Here is a 22,676-nt window from a genome sequence, read left to right as displayed (position 1 = left end):
CAAACAGTTAATTGGGCTGCAAAACAATGACACAGAGTTGTTAAAGTCTCAAAGCAACATGTTTGGGCTTTCTCCTTCTTCTGCTCCTCTCTCCTTCAGCTGTTAATATATCCATTTTGCTGGTTACTCAGATGAATATGTGAGCAGAGTGTCTAACTGTATCCTCCTGAGATTCAGAAGCACCACACACCCCCACACCCATGGAGTTCCTCGTCTTAAGAGTGTGCCTGCTAGGATACACAGCAGCGTGATCGAAAAGAAAGTGCTTTGGAGCTACTGTTTTTAGAGAGCTCGTGCACCTCTTATCAACTGCAGCCAGAATGGAAACTGTGTGTTATTGGAAAGTGTCTAAAGGTTTAACTGTGAGGGATGGATTGAACAGACTTGGCAGATAGCCCTGGCCGAAAAGCTATGCACAAAATCTGATTGCTTGAGCAGTTGGAGAAGCAGGATTTGTCACGACCTGACACCAGTTTACTGTACACGCAAATAAGGAATCAGCAGCTCATAAACCAGATGAAATTTTGGAATGGTGGTTTTTTTCTTTTTTCTTTTTGACATGGATGATATGTCTTGAGGTTTTGTCTTCTGTACTTGGTAATTATGCTACTTTAGTTGGAGTGTGAAAGAATTGCCCCCGTTTTCAGGACCTTATGGCATGGTTCAGGTGTGGATTTTTTTGTTGTTTTATTTGATCATTACACCTGAAAATGAAATTTAAAACTTAAATATTTTTTTAAACCCATATTGTTTTCACCCCTAAGCAAATTTGTGAAAATGTAGTCGACTAAATCTCAAAGAAATTAATCCACTAACTTTTCTTAAATTAGGTCACAGTCCTGCCACTCACACAGCAGGTTTGGGAAGAGGTGCACTCACGGTATTAGCCACAATCCATATCTACCCTGTCATTTCTTATGAAATACTGCAGGCTGATGCCATTTTCCCCAAGCCAGTTTCGATCCAAACTGAGAAAAAGAACATGCATTTTAAGCTGGTAATGGGTGCACAGACCCAGTATCAGTGCTGCTACTACAGATATTGTCAGCAATATCAAAAGCAACACGATGGCCAGAAACAATAACAATGTGAAAAACTTTATGGAATAATTCAAAACATCAAAACTAACAAACTGAAGTCTCTGAAAGTCTCTGAATGTCCTTAAATAAATCACGGTGCCAGACTTTACCTGGCGGAGAGCAAGCTGTGAAGCTTTGTATAATCAGCAAATGTCCAATTCTGATGTCCAACTCTGAACTCTGCAACAGAGGGGTTTGTTTGTTTACTACGGATATTGTGGCAGAGCTCACTTAATGTGTCCAAGCATAGCAAAGGGACCTACCGACAGTATTTGCATTTCTTTTTATTTGTATCCTACCGGAGCTGGGCTCAGAGCAGCTAACATCATATAAAGCACAATATACATAAAAACAAACAAACATTCGATTAAAATGCACCCCAAAATTAATTAAATTCAATTAAAATTAAAATTAGACTGGACAAATTAGGCCATCCTGACAAATGACAAATTGAAAGCGGTTAAAACTTGCCAGGACCAACTATTCCCACTGATATTATAAGGACCTGTGAGCGGGCTGGGAAACCTCCTTTGTACTTGTTCATACAAAGAGAAAATGAAAATGGTATCTGAAGAAGTGTGCATGCACACGAAAGCTCATACCAAGAACTAACTTAGTTGGTCTTTAAGGTGCTACTGGAAGGAATTTTTTTTATTTTGACTATGGCAGACCAACACGGCTACCTATCTGTAAAGAGAAAATGAGTCAGACTGAACCCTGGCCAAAGGCCTGGTGGAACAGTTCTGTCTTGCAGGCCCTGTGAAAAGATGTCAAATCTTGCAGAGCCCTGGTCTCTTGTGAGAGAGCATTCCACCAGGCTGGGGCCATGACCGAAAAGGCCCTGGCTCTGTTCGAGGCCAGTCTAATCTCCCTGGGTCTCAGGATCTGCAGGGTGTTGTTATATGTAGACCATAAGGTCCTCTGTGGGGCATACCAGGAGAGGTGGCCCTTGGGAGCAGGGGTGGTAAAAGGGCTTTATTTGGACAAGGGTCTCCCTTGAGTTCAAATATTCCATAAGGAAAGAAACCACAGTACTAGCAGAAAGAGCACAAGGGATAAAGCTACACCCTAATCTCTTTACACTTCATTTTCCTAGGAAAACTTAGAAATGTACCACGTCCTCTGTTGAATTGGCTGAGGACAACCTAGACAACTTTTTGTATCTTATTTCTCACCCCCCTTGGTTTCCAAATATACTTGCTAATTTGTGTTATGGTTTGCATTGATTTGCATGTAATAAGGTACTGACCGCAGCTCTATAGCCAGGTGTGAACAGGATAATTCTGCATACACTCCCTGCCTGTGAAGTTATTCAGGTGATCTCCTTGAATGTGGAGATGGCACAGCGAGATCAGGTTTCATTCTAATGGAGGACGGGGCATAATTCAATAGGAGGTAGGAGACTGCCATGACAATTTCTTTTCCTGCTCGGAATATGCAGGAGCAACTGGCTATCGACAAGCGGCAGAAGTGATTGTTCACCAAGACCCCTTAGTCACCGGCATCCTCTGCCTTCGAAAGCTAAAGGAACTTGACGAAGTCACAACTAACTCTCTCTGTGTGCGTGTCTGATAGTTCATCTTGGACTGCCAGCCCATGTGGTCTCCGTCTATCAACGCGTGTTCTACACCAGAGGTGCAGCAGCTCTGCCAAGTTGAGCTATTTACACAAGGTCACTTTATTAGTAAGGAAGTCGTTCCTTATGACAGATGAGCGCTTGGGGTGGGATCAGTTCTGCTACCTTTGCTCTCCAGCACTTGACAAAATTAAATTTATTCCCAGATAAAGCTAGCAGGTGACACGGCTGGCAAAAAAGGGGAAAAGCCAGGTTGTTTGATTTTTAAAAAAAGTGGTCCCTCAAGGGAACATACTGTATGGCTGATGTTTGAATGCATTAAATTTTTTTTTTGGCTAACCAAGTGAATATTTTTGATATATTGCTTCAGTATCAAGCCCAACCTTCATCAATTCACAGTTCCATGGCAGATTAGAGCATAAAACGTACACAGCAGAGCACACACACAACCATTGCAATAAAGGTTTCAAATAAAAATTAACACTTCAAATAAAACTGCAGACAATCCATCAGTTAGTTTCATCGCATTGCATTAAGGTCTGAACAAAGAGGTCTGGGGGGGGCATTCCATAGATGGGGTGCCAACACAGAGAGGGTCCTGTTCCACCTCACTGCACAGCATAATTTGCCCAGAAATGGGACAATGAGAAGACCCCCATCCTGTGCACTGTAAAACACAGGTAGAATGAAATAGGGAGGGGTATAGTTGGCAGAAATGACTGGCAGAATCCGAGACCAGGGAGAAGAGTCGGTGAAAGAAGACTGGAAGAAATATAAAGACTATTTACAGAAATATTGTAAAATTAATGAATGTTAGAAGGATTTTGGATAGAAATTAAGGAGTTTCCAGCTGTAATGCTTTAGGAGATACGAAAAAAAAAGGTTTATAAATGGGTAAAAGCTTAATGGTAAGGATTTGCTGAACTAACAAATTGAAGTGAAATACAAAGAAGGGAGGTATGAGGAAGCCGGGGGAAATAAGTGTAAGGAAGATATGTTATGGAAAATTATTTGTTTTTTAAATGTTCTTATGTTGTATTTTGTATTTCTTTTTATTTTTTATTCTCTTTCATTGTTATATTTTAAAAACTTTAATAATTTTTTTTTAAAAAAAATGAAATAGGGAGGGGTATTTCTACAAGTGTTTCTATTGGGTTGTATTCCAACCAAGTTCTCCTCAGAGTTAGACTCACTGAAATTCACGAACATACGTTAGTCATGTCCATGAACTTAAATGGGTCTACTCTGAGCAGGACAAGCATTGGAAACAACCCATTGTGGTTATTGTATTTATTAATTAAATTTATATCCCACCCTTCATCGTCACTGCTGTAATTCCTGAGCAGGGAGGGGCTGTTTAAAATGCTGTAATAAACCACTTCCAGTAAAACATAGTACAAAACAACCCACATCAGTTGTTAGAACTCGAGCCCCCAGCACACACAAAACACAGCAGCAAAAAGCAACGTTTTCCTCCAACAACAGCACAGCAGGAAGTACCTCCAATAAAATATCTCCCCTAAAAGCCTGGGACAATAACAAGGGTTTTAACTTGTGTCAAAAGATTCTTGCCATATTTCAGGATGGAGTTCCATCATGAGAGTGCTATTGTGGAAAAAGGAAATTTTTGAAAATGGCTGGGATAGGGAAATAAAACAGACCTTTTGAAGATCCCATTGCAGCTATGGGAGCCAGCCACTCCCCCCTTTTATTTATTGCTAATGAATGTTGACCTTTACATGAAGCTCAGAGAAATTGCTGCTTTTAGCTTCGCTTCCTTTGCTGAACCCCCGTCCTTTCCCAAAGCTCTTCCCCTTTTGCTCAGTCTACAGGTGATGCCGTTCATGGAGGATATTACTGTGACAGTAGCCAAGGGGGATGGGGAAGGAGAAAGCTGGAGCTACGGGTGATATATGGTAACCTGGGCCCATTACCGAAAGGCATAACATAATACAAAAAGTTATTTTTCAGCCAATGTGCTGACACAGCTCCATTTTTGTTTCTTATCTGAAAATGATGCATGAATTATCTTCAGCCAAAGCCTGAAATTCATATTATGGACTGCCTCTTTCTGTGTTTTATTTGGGCTGTAAAGTGGCACCTTATTATTCCTTCCTCCTGGGCTACTTTTAATGAATCTAAGATTTGAAAGTGAAAGATTTATTGCATTTTGAGAGAGGGTATCCACATCTGAACGCTGGTGGGGAGGAGGAGGAGGAGGAGGAGGAGGAGGAGGAGGCAGGAGAAGACTGGTGGAGGGGGAGAAAAGTTGATCTGTTCACAAAGGAAAATGCCACCTTCCAGCATTTTAAAGCCTTCCTAGTTTTGTTGCTCAGACGAAGCAGTTTGACGCAACTCCAGAGTTCACCTAGACTTACAGCCAGGAGAAACATACCTTCACAGAAGCAAAGGACATTGAGAAGGGAACTGTGAGCGTTGCCAGGTCAGGTTAATAAAATTAGCAATGAGACACTCAGCTGCTATGATCCGATTCCAGCCTTGTATCTATCTCCACCAGAAGCAAATAATAATATAGAATTAAAACTGAAGTGAGATGGTACCTGTTCCTCCACCATATCAAGCCACATCTTCCACCAATATTAATTCACGATACTGGTATTAATAAACCACTCTGACCTTTGGAAAAGGGCACAATGAAAGGCAGATTTATAAATTATTTTAGCCTACAGAGCACTTTAGAGTGTTAGTTTCCCATCATTGCAGCCCTGTGAACTACAGGTGGAACCAGAGTCAATGGGCTTCTCCTGCCTAACGCAACGCTGAGGCTAAGGAAGAGGAAGCTGGAGGCTGGTTGTAAGTAAGGAGATAGGCATGGTGCGTGTGTGTGTGTGTGTGTGTGTGTGCGCACGCTGAGGACAGATTGAGGTTGGTGGGGCAGTGCCACATTCGCCCTACTGGACCAGACTCCCCTGGAGCCTGCAGAGCAAGAGAGTACAGGGTCAGGTTTAAGGTGCTGGTTTTGACCTTTAAAGCCCTGTGCAGCCTAGGACCCATGTACCTACGGGACCGCCTCTCCTGGTATGCCCTGCGGAGGACCTTAAGATCCATAAATAGCAACACTCTAGAGGTCCCGGGCCCTAAGGAAGTCAGATTAGCCTCAGCCAGGGCCAGGGCCTTTTCAACACTGGCTCCAGCCTGGTGGAACGCTCTGCCTCATGAGACCAGGGCCCTGTGGGATCTGATTTCTTTCTGCAGGGCCTGCAAGACAGAGCTGTTCCTTCTGGCCTTTGGTTTGGACTCAGTCTGACCCTTATGTTTCCCTCCTTTTATGTGATTTTTGGGCTACTTTTAAAATGAGGCTGCATTTTAAATTGCATTTTAACCTGTATTTTAAATTGGGGTTTTTTTCCTATTATGTTTTTACTGTAATTTTTACTGGTGTTAGCCACCATGAGCCCTGCTCTGGCCAGGGAGGGAGGGCTATAAATTAAATGTATTATTATTATTATTATTATTATTATTATTATTATTAGCATATTGCTGCACTGCAGGGGGTTGGACCAGATGGCCTCCAGAGTCCCTTCCAACTCTACACTTCTATGATTTACTGCATTGGATTGTTCAATGTTCAATTTGAAGGCTCCTCTCTACCCATGAACATAAGAATATAAGAGTAGCCTTCTGGATCAGGCCAATGGCCCATCCATTTTAGCATCCTGTTCTCACAGTGGCCACCCAGATGCCAGTGAGAAACCTACAAGCAGGATTTGAGCACAATAGCGCTCTTCCTTCCTGAGGTGCCCTGCAACTACTACTCAGAAGCAACCATGGACGCAGAGCATAGCCATCACATCCTTTTAAAGCCATTGGCATTGGTGGCCATCACTCCCTCCTGTGGGAGCAAGCTCCAGAGTTTAACTATGTGTCGTGTGAAAAAAGGACTTCCTTTTATTTGTCCTGAATCTTACAACATTAATCTTCATTGGATGTCCATGAGTTTCTGTGTTATGAGATAGGTAAAAAGAAGAAGCATTTTTCTACCCACTTTCCCCATGCTGTGCATTATATTATATACCGTATTTTTCGCTCTATAAGATGCCCCAGACTACAAGACACACCTAGTTTTTGGAGGAGGAAAACAAGGGGGAAAAATATTCTGAATCTCAGAAACCAGAACAGCAAGAGGGATCACTGTGCAGTGAAAGCAGCAATCCCTCTTGCTGTTCTGGCTTCTGGGATAGCTGCGCAGCCTGCATTCGCTCCATAAGAAGCACACACATTTCCCCTTACTTGTTAGGAGGGAAAAAGTGAGTCTTATCGAGCAAAAAATACGGTACTTCTATTATGTCACCTCTTACTCAACTTTTTGCTAAACTAAAAAGTCCAAATCTCTGTAACCTTCCTTCATAGGTGTGTCGCTGCATCCCCTTGATAATTTTGGTTGCCCTTTTCTGAACCTTCCACACCTTTAAAGGTAAAGGTAAAGGTACCCCTGCCCATACGGGCCAGTCTTGACAGACTCTAGGGTTGTGCGCCTGTCAGAGCTGCCACCAGGTCCCAGCTCACACAGGACCACGCTAGCCAACGTTCACTTTATAAGAGTCTTTATTGAGTTACAAGTTTCATGTCCGAACTGCAGCGTGCAGCTCTACACCTTCCATTCTAGGTCAACGAAGTCTCGTCTGACTCTCCGCCCCCTGTGCACCAGCTTAATACCCTAGCCTTGCTCCACCTCCTACGCCTCTCCCTGCGTCTCTGGGTCCCACTGCTCCTCCTAGTCTCCTCCCTCCTAGACTCCTCTGACGCTGAAGACCCCCCACCTCCTTCCTCCTCCTTTCGGCGGGCTTTGGGACCCGGCTCCCTCTCCGGGCTGCTTGCTGCGCCAGCTTCCTCTGCATTTGAACTTGGCGCGCGCGCCCAACTCCCTGCCTTCCTCTTAACCGTTGCCTCGCTCTCTGAGGAGGGCGTGACCACCCCTGACTCGTGCCCTCCCTCCTGCTGACAGCCTCCGGAACCCGATGCCTGGCTGCCTTCCTCCCTGCTGCTCTCAGTCTTGAGCGTGGGTCCCGACTTCCAGCTGCTGCCGCTCTCAGTTATGAGCGTGGGTCCCGACTTCCAGCTGCTGCTCTCTGAATCTCCTCTGTTCCCTTCCTCTTGGGGTGTCCCCCCGGATCCCCCCCTTGCTCTGCTCACTGGGGCTCCCTTTTGGGAGTCCTCTGACTCACTGCTTAGGCTTGGAGATCTCGGGTCGTCATCATCACTCATTCTCCCTTCGGATTCCTCCCCCTCGCTCTCTGTCTCTTCCCTGTCCTGCCCCTCTGCTCCTGAACCCCTGACATCCATCCCCCCTCGAAGCCCCCCTTTCCCCCCTCCCCTCTTTCAGATGCGGGTGCTGGGTGCTCCATCGACACGGTGGTGAATGCCGGATACAGTTCGCTCCCCGTGGCGGGTGGCTGACTGAAGAAGTCCGTTTCCCCATCTTCGTTCTCGTCGACGTCGCTCATCTCTGCTTCCATCTCAGTGCCGCCGTGCTCGAACCCAAAATCCTCCCCGAACACGTCCATGTCAGTCTCTGCTTCGGTCTCTCTGGTATCCGCGGGTTGGTCTGGCACTCTCAGCCACCTCCTGCGCCACTGTTCTTCCGGTCGATCGTCCCACCACAACGAGGCGTCTGACGCCGATCCCTCTGGTGACCCTCCCGGGGAACGTGTGGGCAGTGCTGGTTCCCCATCCGAATCGAAACCGTGGAACGTGCTTGAGGAAAGCGTGGGTGTGAAAAGCCAGTCGTCGAAAAAGCTGGCCGGCATGGGTTTGTGTGGGAAGAGGGCATGAAACTCGTCCTTTAGTAGAGGTTCCTCCAAGGCATAGTCTTGCACCCAGCTATTGGCACTGGCCCGGGTGCCCTCTCTGGCTAGGAGGTATTCTACTCCCTCTTCCCCCCATCTGGAGTCCAAAATCTCCGTGACCTCATTTATGGGGTCCTGCTGTGGCGACTCCCCCGACTCTGACCTCTCCCGACCAGGACTCGGAGCCGTCCCCTGCTCCTGGAATCTGTGAGGTGCTCTGTAGGGCGTGAGCACCGATCTGTGGAACACCGGATGCATTCGGGAACCCTCCGGAAGCGACAGCCGGAAAGCCACAGGGTTGATTTGCGCTTCGACTTGATAGGGACCGAGTTGCTTGTGCCCCAGCTTCTTCTTAGCTAACGATCTGGTCGGCACCGCGTGGGCTGCCAACCAGACCCAGTCTCCCACTCGAATCTCCTCGCCAACCCGTCGGTGTTTGTCAGCTTGCACCTTGTATGCGTGCTTAGCCAGCTCCAGCTGCCGTCGGAGCTGATCGTGGATCACCTGCAACTCCGACGCGAAATCCTCCGCCGCCTGCGGTTCCCCTTCCTCTACTCTCTGCAGTCCCGGGAATGTTCTGGGATTCCTCCCATTGTTGGCGAAGAACGGCGTCATCCCTGTGGACACATGCTTCGTGTTGTTGTAGGCGAACTCGGCAAGCGGCAGGTAGTCCACCCACGTCGCAGGCTGTTGATTGGCATAGCATCTCAGGTACTGCTGCATGATGGCATTGACGCGCTCTGCTTGCCCGTTGGTCTGCGGGTGTCTCGCTGATGCCAGATCGATCTTGACGTTTAGGAAACCCATCAATCGCTGCCAGAAATTCGAGATGAACTGGCGCCCGCGGTCGGACAGGATAGACCGCGGCAGACCATGCACTTTGAACACGTGATCTATGAACAGTTTGGCGGTTTGTTCCGCCGTGGCCACCTTCGCACACGGAATGAAATGTGCCATCTTGGTGAACAAGTCCACCACCACAAGTACAGCTGTCTTGCCTCTCGAGCTGGGCAAATCCGTGACAAAGTCCAGGGCCACCCTCTCCCACGGTTCAAACGGCGTTTGCAGCGGTTCTAACAGTCCCGCCGGCGGTCTGTGTACCGGCTTGGCCCTCTGGCAGGTGTCGCATCTCGCGACGTAGTCCGCGACCTCCCCTCTCAGTCTGGGCCACCAGAAGTCTCTCGCGACTAATTCCACCGTCTTTTCTGTGCCAAAGTGACCGGCCGTGGGTGCGTCGTGCAGCTGTTGCAGTACCTTGGCGCGAAGTTCGTCTCCAGGCACGTAGACGGCCCCTTTACATAGGAGCAAGCCGTCCCGCATCTGGAACTCGTCTGTGTTAGCCGTGCCTCTGTGCACCTCTGCCATCTTCTCTTGCGCGAATGAGTCGTCCCGCAACGCGCGCCGCACCGCATCCAGGTCTACCGTAGCTGAGGCACACGCCCACGCCGTCGGTGCGAAGATGTGCATGGCCGCCGCTGGCGTCACCTCTTCTAGGTATTGCGGTTTCCGGGACAGTGCATCCGCCATGATGTTGGTGTCTCCTGGGACGTACTCTATTCGGAAGTCGAAGTCCGCAAAGAACTCTGCCCAACGTATCTGCCTCTGGTTCAGGAACTGCGCCGTGCGCCAGTGCTCCAGATTTTTGTGGTCCGTGCAAACCTGCACCGTGTGCTTGGCGCCGATCAGGAAATGCCTCCACGCCTTGAATGCTGCATGAATGGCCAGCAACTCCCTGTCCCATATGGTGTAGTTCTGCTCCGACTTGCTGAGCTTCCTGGAGTAGAACGCTCCCGGCCTCCAGACCCCCTGCGGGTCTCGCTGCAACAGGACAGCTCCCACGGCTCTGTCGGACGCGTCTGTCTCCACCCTCAACGGTTTACTGGGGTCGATATGCAGCAGTTGCTTTTCCGACGCGAAGAGACGCTTGAGCGCTTGAAAGGACTGCTCCGCCTGCTCCGTCCAGATGAACTTCTTTTTCTTGGAGCTGATCGTGTCCGTAATGGCCGCCGTCTGCATCGCGAACCCCTTGATAAATTTGCGATAGAAGTTGGCAAAGCCGACAAACCGCTGTACCTCCTTTCGGTTTCGCGGGCTTTTCCAATCCAACACCGCACGAACCTTGGTGCTGTCCATGGCTAGCCCCTTGTCCGACAACTTGTATCCCAGGAAATCCACCTCCGTCGTGTCGAACTGGCACTTCTCTAGCTTGGCGTACAGTCTATGTTGTTGCAACCTCCTCAGCACCTCCCGCACGTCTTGGTCGTGAGCTTGCTGCGATTCAGAGAATATCAGGATGTCATCCAGGAAGCAGACGCACTTCTTGTAGAGGAGCCCCGCCAATACGTGATGCATGAAAGCTTGGAAACAGTGAGAGCCATTTTGTAATCCAAAGGGCATGACTCTGTACTCGTAGGTGCCCAGGGGCGTGAACATGGCCGTTTTCCACTCATCTCCCTCCCGCATGCGGATGAGATTGTACGCCCCTCGTAGGTCCAACTTGGTGAACACTCGTCCCTTGCGCACAGTTGCGAGGAGGTCGTCTATCCTGGGCATGGGGAAATCAGACGGCTTGGTCATCTGGTTCAAGAGGCGGTAATCAACTACAAGTCTTTTTTGGGGCGTGTCTTTCTTTTTCACGAAGAAAACAGGACTGCCCCCCACTGCCTTGGACTCTCTGATGAAGCCACGCTCCAGATTATGATCAATGAACTGTTTGAGTTCCTGCATTTCGTCCTCAGACATGGAGTATAGCCTCCCCTTAGGCAGCTTCGCCCCTGGCAGGAGGTCAATCTTGCAGTCATATGGCCGGTGAGGGGGTAGCTTGTCCGCCTCCTTCTCGCAGAAGACCTCCAAAAAGTCCGCGTATTTGTGGGGAACTGTGTGCAGCGTCCCCAACTGTAGCTACGATTCTTCCCCTTCTCCCTCCCTTCTGGGTATGATGCAGTGTTCAGCACAATAAGAAGAGCCGAAGATCAGCTGTCGCTGGTACCACGCCAGCGTCGGACTGTGCCTGTCCAGCCAACTCATGCCCAAGACGATGGGAGTGTCCGACAACTGAGTTACATTAAAGCTGATGACTTCTCTGTGGTTACCCAAGCGCATCACCATTGGCGGCGTTTGCTGCACCACTTGCCCCCCTAGTAACTCTCTGCCATCCACCGTGACGACTTGCAGGGGCAGAGTGGCAGGCAGTAGCTGTATAGCGTGTCGCTTCACAAAATCCTGCGCCATAAAATCTGCATTACTCCCAGAGTCCACCGTGATCGGGACGTCTATTGTGAGTCCATTGGGCAGCTGGAGCGATGCGGTTAGTTGCACCACCGGTTTGGGCGGGAGGGGGTCTGTGGGTTGCAAGATCTCTGGGGACTGCTTCACTGATACGTCTGGCTGGGCCCCAGTACTTCTGTCTCCAGCCAGACATCGTCGTTTCCCTGCAGAGGTTCTTTGTGCTGTGTAGCTGTCTCCACCTTAGCAGCGGCAGCAGTGTGCTTCAGGCTCCTCTGGGGACACTCTTTCGCCAAGTGTTGAGGACTTTCGCAGATGTAGCACTTCCGGGTCCCTCTAGGAGTCTTAGACTTGCTTGCTCCCGGTGCTAGGGCTCTGGTTGCTGACTGAGCCCTGGCACCTCCCACCTCCATAGGTTCTGCTCCCCCTCCTGGCGGAGGCGTGGATTGCGCACGCGCTGCTTCTCTGGGAACGAAGGAAAAACTTCTCGCTGCTTCGCGCCCACTACGCCCCTCCTCCCTGGCCCATGGGCGTTCTTCTAGCCGTACTCCCGCAGATAGCGCCCTCTGGACCACCTCCTGCGTGCTCTTGGGTCTCTCCCCTCTCGCAATTTCGTCCTTAACTGGGTTGCTGAGACCCTCCCAGAAAAGATCTCTTACTGGGGGCGAATCTCTGTCCCATTCTAGAGCGCTGACGAGTGCGAAAAAGCGGGCGTGGTACTGTCGTACGCTCGCCTTCCCTTGTCTCAGTCCATGTATCTCCCGTCGCGCAAGATCCACATCTATGCTAGATAAAAAGCATGCATCCATCGCTTTGATAAAGGCATCCGCACTTCGAAGCGCTGGATCCTTATCCCTCCACAAATTGCGCAGCCAAGCTTTAGCATCTCCATGCAAATGGGATAGGATAAACCCCACCTTCTCTTCCTCATCTCTAAAGTCCTTTGCCAGCAGTTGCAGTGCACACAGTACATCTGCTCGAAAATTGGGGTACTGTTGCAGGTTCCCATCAAAATGCTGCACAAGACCTCCTGATCTCCTTGCCAACCCAACTCCCTCCGGCTTGGGTCCCGTTTGTACCTGCTTGGTAAACGCTTCAAACCTGGCTTGGAGATCTCTGTAGGCGAGCGCTGCTTCCTCCTCCCTCTTTCGGGATGCTAATATCTCTGTATTTAATTGTGTCACTGCCTCTTGCAGAGTTGCGATTCGCTGTTCTGCCGTCATGCCTGCCGATTTTGTGAGCTTGAGTTCAGGCACCCCTCTTCACCCCTCGCTGCGCTTTCTCCCGCTGCCGTGTTTCAGGCGCCTGGAACTTCTTTGTATAGGAGACGAGACTTACTGTCAGAGCTGCCACCAGGTCCCAGCTCACACAGGACCACGCTAGCCAACGTTCACTTTATAAGAGTCTTTATTGAGTTACAAGTTTCATGTCCGAACTGCAGCGTGCAGCTCTACACCTTCCATTCTAGGTCGACGAAGTCTCGTCTGACTCTCCGCCCCCTGTGCACCAGCTTAATACCCTAGCCTTGCTCCACCTCCTACGCCTCTCCCTGCGTCTCTGGGTCCCACTGCTCCTCCTAGTCTCCTCCCTCCTAGACTCCTCTGACGCTGAAGACCCCCCACTTCCTTCCTCCTCCTTTCGGCGGGCTTTGGGACCCGGCTCCCTCTCCGGGCTGCTTGCTGCACCAGCTTCCTCTGCATTTGAACTTGGCGCGCGCGCCCAACTCCCTGCCTTCCTCTTAACCGTTGCCTCGCTCTCTGAGGAGGGCGTGACCACCCCTGACTCGTGCCCTCCCTCCTGCTGACAGCCTCCGGAACCCGATGCCTGGCTGCCTTCCTCCCTGCTGCTCTCAGTCTTGAGCGTGGGTCCCGACTTCCAGCTGCTGCCGCTCTCAGTTATGAGCGTGGGTCCCGACTTCCAGCTGCTGCTCTCTGAATCTCCTCTGTTCCCTTCCTCTTGGGGTGTCCCCCCGGATCCCCCCCTTGCTCTGCTCACTGGGGCTCCCTTTTGGGAGTCCTCTGACTCACTGCTTAGGCTTGGAGATCTCGGGTCGTCATCATCACTCATTCTCCCTTCGGATTCCTCCCCCTCGCTCTCTGTCTCTTCCCTGTCCTGCCCCTCTGCTCCTGAACCCCTGACAGCGCCCATCTCACTTAAGAGGTCGGGGGCCAGCGCTGTCCGGAGACACTTCTGGGTCACGTGGCCAGCGTGACAAAGCTGCTCTGGCGAGCCGGCACCAGCACAGCACACAGAAACACCGTTTACCTTCCCGCTATAAAGCGGTACCTATTTATATACTTGAACTTAGGGGTGCTTTCGAACTCCTAGGTGGGCAGGAGCTGGGACCGAAAGATGGGAGCTCACCCCGCCGTGGGGATTCGAACCGCCGACCATGCGATTGGCAAGCCCTAGGTGCTGTGGTTTTACCCACAGCGCCACCCGCGTCCCCACCTTTACAATATACTTTTTGCAATGAGGCTGCCAGAACTGTATTCAGTGTTCCAATTGCGGTCACACCATAGATTTGTACAGATTCGAAAAGTGAACTGCAAAATCTGCAAGTTTTATATGAAAACCACAGCCCACAAGGCCGGTGCTCCTGAAACAGAAAGGTCCCGAGTGTTTTCCTCACAATGCATTTCCCTGCAAGGAAAGCGCCAACCCAGCAGCCAAAGGAGAACATAACCAGGAGGCTCTCTTTGCAGTTATAAACATTTTCTTTTCTTTTCTTTTTACAAGCAATATCTCTGTGGTACATTTCACAGCTCTACCTCAAAGCATGCTATTTTCACCTGGGTCTCCTCGCTGATGGCCTCCTCATCCCAGTATGTAGCAAGACAGTCTCGATCAGGACCACGGACAGCAACACTGCCTCCTGCCTCCTCTTGATGGCCAGATGTGGGAATCAAGAAAAATATTGAGTCTCCAGAGACAAGGAGTCCCCACTGAGTGGCATTTTCTCTGCTTGATTTATTGCTTTGCACCTGTTGCCAAGTAATGAGGTGTGAGGCTGCCAGACTGTTTGCGGAGCAGAGCTGGCACTGAGGGAGGGAGAACTTGCATTGTTCATCATCAGGGAGGGACAGAGGGATCAAGAATTAAGACCCAGGGTTAGCAGAGGTGGACCCGAGGCATTTGCCAGAGTTTCCATAGCTTACTTCTGTATCCCTCAAACTTTCCCGTATTTTCTGCCCAACTTGTGCTCATATTTACAGCATTTCACTGCTTGCTTCTTTAGAAGGAAAGACACCATAGTTTAGAAAATTAATGGAAGCCATAGTTTCTGTAACTGTCTTGGAACCAGCAGAAAGAGGACAGAACACAAATGGTGACACATTTGTCTAATACTCCCAAATGGAGCAGAATAACGTGCTCAATTTATGTGTTTCCTGCTCAGTTTGAAGTTCCTGTTATAATCTGCCGGATTTGAAATGGAAGAAAGCAGCAAACAAACAAACAACAACAACAATAGAGGTCATGACTCACAAGTCTTCAGAGGATCATCCCTTGCTAGAAAGCTGTCTAATAATAATAATAATAATAATAATAATAATAATAATAATAATAATAATACAAGGGTCTGAGATGCAAAGAACACTCGCTACCTGACACCTGCCATTCTCTATTTCTCTCTCCCTCTCCAGAGGCCAGAAAGTCTCTTCAAACAAGAATGGAAATGCTTTTAAATATTAAAGGATTAGGCTAAAATCAACATACCTGGGGAAGTTTTGTGTAAGGCAGGATTAAGATCTGATCCTCCCTGCCTTTGAACATTTATTCAGGGTGCTCCTGTAAAGATGCGTCATGTGCCCCTTGTATATTCAGAGGTATGCATTGTATGTCCCTGTGTCTCAGTACTGAGCTGTGTTGGAAGCTGGGGGGGGGGGCAATTCTACACCTAGAGGGAAAGGATACCTCTTCTTCACTTCCTTTTGCAAGGTGTCCTCATATGCTCTCATGTTTTGTGAGTACAAAAGAAATATGGAGGCCCCAGAAAGGTCTCAAATATGGCAAGGTGGATCGGGGACCCCCATGACCTTTAATCTGTATAGAACCAATTGGACAGAACCAATTGGGTCTCCAGACACTCAAAGTAGCCATAGGGTTGATGTGTAGAGACTGAAGTCCAAAGTGGACATAGCATTAACTGGTTGTGAGAGAAGTATTGGGGCCAGGCCTTATGTATCTCACAGGTTTGTTGTGGGGATTAAATGGCAACAGAGAGAACCATATATGCTACCTTAAGCTCCTTGGAGAAAAAAGGTGGGATATAAATTTAAATCAATAAATAAGTGGGGAGGGAGAGTTTAATCCTTTACTCCATGGGGAGTCATTTTGGACTCACAGCTGTCTATGGAGGTGCTGATCAATTCTGTGTCCAGGGCAGCTGTTTACCAGCTCCATCTGGTACGCAGGCTGAGACCCTACCTGCCCACAGACCACAGAGTGGTGCATGTTCTGGTTATCCTCCGCTTGAACTACTGCAATGTGCTCTGCGTTGGGCTACCTTTAAAGGTGACCCAGAAACTGCAACTAATCCAGAATGCGGCAGCTAGACTGGTGACTGGGAGTGGCTGCCAAGACCATATAACATTGGTCCTGAGAGACCTACTTTGGCTCCCAGTACTTTTCTGAGTACAATTCAAAGTGTTGGTGCTGAGCTTTAAAGCCCTAAACAGTCTCGGCCCAGTATACCTGAAGGAACATTTCCACACCCATCATTCAGCCCAGACACTGAGGTCCAGCTCCAAGAGCCTTCTGGCGGTTCCCTCAGTGCAAGAAGTGAGGTTGCAGGGAACCAGGCAGAAGGCCTTCTTGGTAGTGGTGCCCACCCTGTGGAACGCCCTCCCATCAGATGTCAAGGAAATAAACAACTATTTGACTTTTAGAAGACATCTGAAGGCAGCCCTATTTAGGGAAGTTTTTAATATTTGATGAATCATTGTATTTTAATATTCTGCTGAAAGCCACCCAGAGTGGCTGGGGAAACCCAGCCAGATGGGTGGGATAAAAATTATTATTATTATTATTATTATTATTATTATTATTATTATTATTGGAGAACCTCAGGTGTGGAGGCTGAATGTGGCTGTCTAGGTCTCTCTAACTGGCACTGCCTCTCATTGTCCATGCAAATAAAAGTGACATTGTTTGCTGATCAGCACAAGTTAGCTGTTCTCCCTGGGCTGTTCACAAACACCAAACTTATTTCTGTGTTGGTAGTGATTGTTGTACTTTCCCCATAACAACTTGAAGGCCCCCCAAATCAGGCTGAATTTCCTCTGTCCCTCTGTCCCATCTCATGAGATGACATACACTTCTATAAGGAAACATTACCTCCTGCATTTAGTTGTGATAAATCATTCTGTGTTGGGCGTGATGTTTCAGCATATAGCGATTCTAACCCCTCGCCCCTTTTGCTGCAAATTTATTTCCTCTGGAAACGTTCAGGGGGTTTGCAGGCACCAGCACATATTGGAACGGCGCATTTCTGTAATCAACACAGTCCGCACTTTCGCACTCGTAGCTTGTCTCAATGACAGATGAGAAATTGATAGCCAGTTTGGAAGTTGGCAGCGGTTCAGAGCGGTGGCCTGTTGCGTCCTGGACTTATGGCAGCTGCATCATTCCTGCTCTTGTGCTGATTCCCTCGTGGTACTTTACTTTTATTTTTATTTTTTTGTTCTTTAATTTGAAGCTGGTTGTTTCTCAAGAGGAATTACTCAGAACGCAACCATACCAAATGCTCTCTAATTAGAAGACGAAGAAGAGATGTGTATGGGGGGGGGGGCTCAAGGGGAAGGGAGAGAGAGAGAGAGAGAGCATGCAAACATTAGCCAGACTCGTAATCTCATGTGAGTAGTGGTGGTGGCGGCAGCTGCTGTCATCACAACTCCTTCAGGATACTGTTAGATCCAGAACGCCTCCTTTCCCCCCAGGGACCCCTCATTCTACCCTCTCACAATTCCTGTATTGTCTCCTTCACACACACAGAGAGAGATGGACACACACAAACACACAGTTTTCTGTCTTTTGCTCTACTCCAAGTCCTTCAACATGTGTGAACAGCAGTACTACAATTAACTATAGTCTGTTAATTTCCCTCCCTTCCCGCCTCTCTCTCTCTTGCACGCAGTCTTGGAGGCAAAATGACTAAAGTGGAGCCAGCCCCTGACAGATGCTTATCCAAACTGTTGTTTGGAAACTCACCACCGTGTGGCCTCCACTGCCTCCCTTGGCAGGCCAACTGCACAGGCCACCTGCCCTTCCAGTTGGAACCCCTCCCTCCTAGCCCCTCCCTCAGCTCCATAAGAGCCCTTCTGCTCTGCTTCCCTCATTGCAGATGCTGAAGCAGTTGCTCCTTCTTGCACAGAGGATGCTCTGTGCGGACAACTCTGGATGGGAGATGCAGCTTCGTCCCTCTGAAATGGAAGCCCGCAGTGTGCTTTCTAGGTTTCCCAGTACATCTAATGGGTTGTGGTCTCCATAAAAGGTTGAGGGGTCACATTATCTCCCCACATGCTCACACTTCCAAAGCTGTGGCAAATTTATCCCTTCTCTCTATGACAGTGTGGGAGGATCTCATCTCCCCCTCCATCGATCTCAAGGGCAGCTCTGGCAGCCAGTCCTCAACATTCCACCTGGTCCTCTAGACTTAGCTCCCCATTGGATGAAAAGAGTTGGAAGGGCAAGAGGAAGCCATTTGGAAGTGAACAGGGCTGCACTAGACTGAGGTGGATGGTGGAGAAGACTGGGCAGTTCTCCAGTGAGCCAGCCTTCAATAAGAGGTTCACTCACCAGTCATGCCCATGGAGATGCATATTAGGCACACAACTTCCCAGTCCATATATCATTCGATCCCCAGCCTGGCAACACCTCCTCTTGCACCTGTTTGTCCTCATTCTTCTCTTCTCCTTTCCTTCCCTTTTGCACATTTGTCCGTGGTCAGTGATAGATTACCCCGAGCAGTTGCTTCAGCAGGAATTTTTCAGCCAGAGACAAGCTACAAGCTCTCCAGTTTTGCTCTCCCCTTTTTACTTTCAGGCGGTTCATGCAGTTCTGTCCTTTTCTTCTTAAAAAAAGCTTGGTATGGCTGCTTAGATGTACCTCCAGGATCAGAGGAAGTAGGTCTCTGAACACCAGTTGATGATTGCTGTCATGTCCGGATTGGGACTGTGCATTGGTCTGGATTGAGGAGCCTGTGACCCTGCAGATGTTGCTGGACTCCAACTCCCAACAGCAGCAGCAATGACCAGCATCTAGACAGCAATAGATCCTCCACCTTTGTTGTATACTGGATGCTGTGGGAAACAGTGTGGTTCCAGGCAAGTAGATTCTAGGCAGTTGGGGTGCAGCAGGGTTCCATTATATTATATTATATTATATTATATTATATTATATTATATTATATTATATTATATTATATTATATTATATTATATTATATTATATTATATTATATTATATTATATTATATTATATTATTATATTATATTATATTATATTATATTATATTATATTATTATATTATAAATCACCTTGTCTTCCAAGGAGTTCAAGGTGGCCTACATGGTTCTCCTCCCCATTTTATCCTTACAACCACTCTGTGGCACAGTTTAGGCTAGGGGTCAGCAAAACTATTCAGCAGGGGGCCAGTCCATTGTCCCTCAGACCTTGGGGGGGGGATGAATGAATTCCTATGCCCCACAAATAACCCAGAGATGCATTTTAAATAAAAGGACACATTATACTCATGTAAAAACATGCTGATTCCCGGACTGTCCATGGGCTGGATTTAGAAGGCGATTGGGTCAGATCCAGCCCTCGGGCCTTAGTTTGCTTACCCATGGTTTAGGCTGAGAGACCGTGACTGACCCAAGGTCACCCACTGAGCTTCATGGCTGAGTGGGGATTTGAACCTTGGTCTCCCGGGTCATTATCCAGTGCTCTAACCATTACACAACACTGGCTCTCTGATGGCAGATAGAATTGTGTCTCTAAACTGCTAGGTCCCTTTCTCATTTTGCTTTGTTACCTCTTTTGAAGAGTGGTGGGTTTACCCTTTTGATGGCATTTAGGAAAGGGGTTGCCAGCTCCACTACTACAATCTGCATGTGATTACTCTAGTCCTTCAAGCTGAAAGTTGTATCCAAGACTTCTGTTGACTAAGTGGGGCATGTACAATGGGGAAGAACAGTAGCTCAGTGGTAGATCACTTGCTTTGAATGCAAAAGGCTCCTGGTTCAATTCCCAACAACTCCATGCAGGGCTGGGGGAGATTCCCTGCCTTAAACCCCAGAGAGCTACTGCCAGTCAGTGTGTACAATACTGAGCTAGATAGACCAAGGGTCTGATTCTGTATAAGGCAGCTTCTGGTGTCCTATGACTTTCCCTCACCGGCTCCTGTACAACCTTCAAAATCTTCTCCAAATGGTTTGGGGGCACTCTGGAGCACATTTTGTGGGTGGGTAGGGGTCTGAAGGGGCAAAGAGAGGAAGGGGAAGCCCTGATGTCATGAACTGGTTGGACACAGAGGAATGGTGGGAGGAACCAGTTGGGGAACCACCAAGCGAAGAAGGCAAAGAACCTGGGGATTGATGGTGGGACAACACTGAGTCATCACAGGGAGAAGACCAGGAAGAGAAAGTGCCAGAAGCTGAAGGGATAACAGGGCTTTGTCAGCTGGGAGAGCCTGTGGCAGGGAGAAGCCCAGAATCAGAAGCACAAGGGAGGCCAAGAGGCAGAGATGGTGAAGAGTGGTCCCTTCCAACTCTACAATTCTATGACTTCTATGACTTCAATTATTTCCTCCCTGCACTACCACTATGGCTCAAGATTCCAGCACCACCACCACACCCCCAGCTTGCAATGAGTCCCTAGCCACCCATTGGTCTCTCCCTCCCTCTTTGCATGCTCTCTCTGAGACCATCCGTGTGAATTGGAAACCTTGGTGGCTGTGAGTGGCTGCGTCCGTCAGGTGGTTAACAAGCAGCATTAAAGCTCCTTAGCGGAAGAACAGAGACATCAAGGTCTGAAGAGTGCCAAGGGGCAATTGGGTTGAGGGAGAATACATTTTTAATAAACTATATTTGACTTCAGTGACGAACAAATGATTAAGCAGGTTGACAGCCAATGGCACAAGGAAAGAGGAACATCCCTGGGAGGTAGACAGTCCCTGGCAGATAAGGAAAGGAAAGCGGGTGCGGGGAGAATGCACCAGAGGGCCAGAGGGGATGGAAGTCAAAGTGCAAATAAAGATATGAGACTTTGACTTTCATGCACACAGAGGGGAGGGGAGGGGAAAAGAATCAAAGTGATTTTAATAAGACTGTGCTGAATGTTTGTCTGTCTTTTAAGATGAAAGTGGCGCTTCCGGGGAGACCCAAAATGTTTCATGGGGCAGTAGGGAAGCTCTACCCTACACGGCAGTTACCCTTCACTTGGCAAATGTTTCTTCCATGGAGCAATCCCAATCAATAAGGGATCATGTAATGGACACGATGACTACATAGACATTGCTGAGTGTTCGGTCCTTCAACACTGGGACTCTGCTGGGTGCAGAGGTGGTTTTAGGTGGTGTGACCTAAAACTGCATGCCGTGCTGATGGGGACACCAAAACAATGCTGCAGAATTTTAGCGTTGCACAGGGTACCACTGAAATTTTTGAGAGCCCAAAGTCCACCACTGCTGTGTGTGGCAGACAACAGTGGTTAGGATAAGACTCTTGAGTGCTTCCTTGATGGATCAACTGACAGTAAAGAACTCCTGGAAGATACTCGGAGGAGGACTCCCCTACAAGATCTCCATCTCCCCAGCCTCACAGAAGTCAAAGACAGATGAGAACAACCCAGTCAGCTCCTCTAGAGAAGTAGACTCATGCCCTTTGCTTTTGGTAGATCTCAGACAGTCCATACAGGTCACGAGGGGGTCAGTAACTCAGGGGTAGAACACTTGTTTCACATGCAGAGTGTCCAGTTCAAAGCATCTCCAGGCAGGGTTAGGAATGTTCCCTGTATGAGACTCTGGGGGGGTCAGTATTGGTCAGTGTGGGCAATGCAGAGCTAGATGAACCAGTTGTCCAACTTAGTATAAACCTATATTCATTGGGTGAGCAGGGTAGAAGTTAGTTTGAGTGAGCTCCCATGTGGTCAGCTGGAATCCTCAGTTGCCTTCCCTCCTGCCTTCTGCAAGTGCCCTGGAGTCAGCTTTGTGTATTTATTCCAAGGCCTTTGTGACAAACACAATCAAGAGCCAGGGAGCTGGAAGTCAGTCACACAAATGCACATCGCTTGTGATAGAGGCTGAGGCTGAGATGCAATCAGAGATGGCAACTCCTGAGCATGGGGATCTCTCTCTCTCTCTCTCTCTCTCTCTCTCTCTCTCTCTCTCTCTCCCCAAGGAGCTTTACAAACATCAAGTTAGATCAAGCCTTGAGAGAAAAAAATGTTTTGGAGGTTTGCTGCAAAACTTGCAAGAGAAGCGATTTGGTTTTATTTTTTTTAAAGTCACATTCTAATAACCCTGGAAGTCCTGGCAATTATTATTGAAATGAGTTTGTAAACGGTGTTCCTTTGCTCTGACTGGGCAGGGTCCTCTGTGTACCCCAAAAGTCAAACAGTGCTTCCCCAGCTACAAAACATTTCCCCTCTAAGTGCATGGAAGAAATGGGCTTTGCTTCCTTGTGCCATTGCATGCACAGATCCAATCCTTCTTATTGTTAGACTGGAATTCACAGCCACAGAATGCCGTGATAGACACAGACTTGGACGTCTGTAAAAGTGGATGACACAAATTCATCGAGGAGAAGGCTAGCACCGCTACCAGCCATGATGACTATGTCCTGTCTTTATTTGTTGAAGGCAGTATGCCTCTGAACACCAGTTGCCCGAAATCTCAGGTGGAGGCAGTGATGTAGCATGCAAGTCCTGCTTACAGGCTTTTAATCAAGACATCCTCCTGAGGAATATACGGGGCCTTTTTAAATTGCAA

General features: G+C 48.5%; 1 long non-coding RNA gene across 2 annotated transcripts; it reads right to left on the bottom strand.

Moving 5' to 3' along the window:
- Positions 1–558: 558 nt before the first annotated feature.
- LOC309519616 lies at positions 559–18,960 on the bottom strand. 2 transcript variants are annotated; one of them, XR_014213880.1, is made up of 4 exons: positions 18,486–18,960; positions 5,217–5,292; positions 1,190–1,259; positions 559–704 (listed from the first exon to the last, which is right to left on the bottom strand). It is a non-coding gene; the product is annotated as an uncharacterized lncRNA (long non-coding RNA). The 2 variants fall into 2 exon arrangements; XR_014213881.1 differs by lacking the exon at positions 5,217–5,292.
- Between the last annotated feature and the right edge of the window lie 3,716 nt (positions 18,961–22,676).

This window comes from Podarcis vaucheri (assembly GCF_965113315.1).
Source record: "Podarcis vaucheri genome assembly, chromosome: 15".
NCBI classification, from domain to species: domain Eukaryota; kingdom Metazoa; phylum Chordata; class Lepidosauria; order Squamata; family Lacertidae; genus Podarcis; species Podarcis vaucheri.
The sequence above is the reverse complement of the archived record's forward strand: the minus strand, read 5'-3'. Positions and strand labels throughout refer to the sequence as shown.